The 2,198-nt window shown below is 42.8% G+C and overlaps 1 long non-coding RNA gene across 1 annotated transcript; it reads right to left on the reverse strand.

The window, feature by feature from the left end:
• Window positions 1–266: 266 nt before the first annotated feature.
• LOC117811002 lies at window positions 267–839 on the reverse strand. The gene is made up of 2 exons (XR_004630905.1): window positions 710–839; window positions 267–635 (listed from the first exon to the last, which is right to left on the reverse strand). It is a non-coding gene; the product is annotated as an uncharacterized LOC117811002 (long non-coding RNA).
• Between the last annotated feature and the right edge of the window lie 1,359 nt (window positions 840–2,198).

Below are 2,198 nucleotides of genomic sequence, written 5' to 3' on the forward strand. Positions count from 1 at the left end.
TACTTAGTGACTCAGATCATGATCACATCTGTCATCTCTGTTTGGAAAAATCTCAAGCACAAATGAGACGCTGTGTTTTGGTGAAGGCAGAGCTCCCCTGATGATACGATCCCATGGGAATCAAAATCTCAGTACTTTGAGATTTAATTTGTTTTCTGTTGGTGTGTGTTTTTGTATCCTTTTACTCTATAGGCACAAATTCTCTAGCGTACCTGTTGTCATGATGGAAAAAGACAATAGTTGAACCAGAGGAAGGTGGCTTCACACACTTTAAAGCTGCTTTACTGTATGAACAAAAGATGAACAGACTTACATTGAAGACAGGGCTGATCTCTGTTTAGGACTTGAAGCTCTTATAGCTGCAGTAGGCAGTAGTTTTCTGCTCAAAAGCTCTGAGTGACAAATTGCACTCTACAAACATCAAACAGACAGATAGGTAAGGGATTATGTATAGCGAGCAGGTGAGTAGATTCCCAACAGGGTGAGCAGGATCCTGACATCAACTGAAGGGCTTTTGTCTCTTCCTGTCGGGGTTCTTTCGGCTAGATTCCAGCAGATCCATGTTTGGTCAGTCCTCACTCCGTCACAGCACCAGAGCTGATTGGTCTAAGTTCTAGTCATTGTGTTGACTTTCACTGAGGCCAATAAAGACAACATGGATGAGGAGAGATTAAACATGGAAGCAGATAATCATTGATGCAATAATTACCGTAGGGAGTCCTCAGTCTCGTGACTCCAGCTATCATGTGGTCCTGCTACGTGCTGCGCTTTAATCAAGCGTCAACCTCCAGTCTCAAAATATGAAGCCCATGCTGAAGTGTTATAAAATGCAATTCATCGAGAATCCACTTGAGGCTGGCTGCAGAAACACAGGAAACCACGTACACACCAATTCAAAGAAGACAATATTTGCAGCATTAATAAACATGTTTACAGCCTGGTTCAAAAAACGGCTTGCCTCTACGTAGCTAATCTCTCTATCAGCACACACTGTACGGGGGTGAATTTTATTCTAACTATTTATTCTATTTTGCCCAAATGAGGACATGACTGAATTGACTCCCGGACAGGAACACATAGCTGTTGGCTAAGAGGCTTAAACCCCGCCTCTTCACGTCACACTATGCCTGGTTGAGTTCCGCATTTTCAATATGGCTGCCGCTGGCGCCGCCGCCTGGCTTCAAAACAGCGCTCAGGAACAGATGGGTGACATCACGGATACTACGTCCATTATTTATACAGTCTATGGCTTTAATACGCAGCCAGTGGATGTTGATGAAAGAGGGAGCACAGAGCCAGAGCGGAGTGGAGACGGACCGAACATGAATCTGGAGGAAGTCCGGCCTAACACTCATTACCCCCTTCTAACCATATATTATCATGCTTATTACCATGTACCAACTAAAGCTACTAACAAGCTGACACAAAATATTGATTGAAAAACTATTTATTTATACATACAGCTAAAAAAAAATCCAACCGGTAATGCTTCCATGGTTTATTCTCGTCAGTGCAGGGTCAAGCAACATTGAAATAATTCTCATTTGATAAAGGTAGACAAGGAGAACAGGACTTCAGCAAGACTAATAATGTTGACTGATGAGCTTTGCAGGTAACTGCTCAGCTCCAATCTGCAATGATGAAATGTTCAAACCAAGCCAGAAACCTTGGTGTAGTCATAGACTCAGACCTTAATTTCAGCAGCCCCATTAAGACAATTACAAAGTCAGCCTACTATCACCTTAAGAATATATCAAGGATTAAAGGACTTATGTCTCAGCAGGATGCAGAAAAACTCGTCCATGCATTTATCTTTAGCAGACTAGACTACTGTAACGGGGTCTTTACAGGACTCCCTAAAAAGTCCATCAGACGGCTGCAGCTCATACAGAATGCTGCTGCTCGAGTCCTAACAAGGACCAAAAAAGTAGACCACATTACTCCAGTTCTTAGATCTCTACACTGGCTTCCTGTCTGTCAGAGAATAGACTTTAAAATCCTGCTGATGGTTTATAAAGCACTGAATGGTTTAGGCCCAAAATACATTGCTGATCTGCTGCTACTTTATGAACCACCTCGACCTCTGAGGTCATCAGGTACTGGTCTGCTTTCAGTTCCTAGAGTCAGAACGAAACATGGTGAAGCAGCGTTTAGTCATTATGCACCACATATCTGGAACAAGCTCCCTGAAAGCTGTA

The sequence above is a fragment of the Notolabrus celidotus genome, chromosome 3 (genome assembly GCF_009762535.1).
Source record: "Notolabrus celidotus isolate fNotCel1 chromosome 3, fNotCel1.pri, whole genome shotgun sequence".
Taxonomy (NCBI): Eukaryota; Metazoa; Chordata; class Actinopteri; order Labriformes; family Labridae; genus Notolabrus; species Notolabrus celidotus.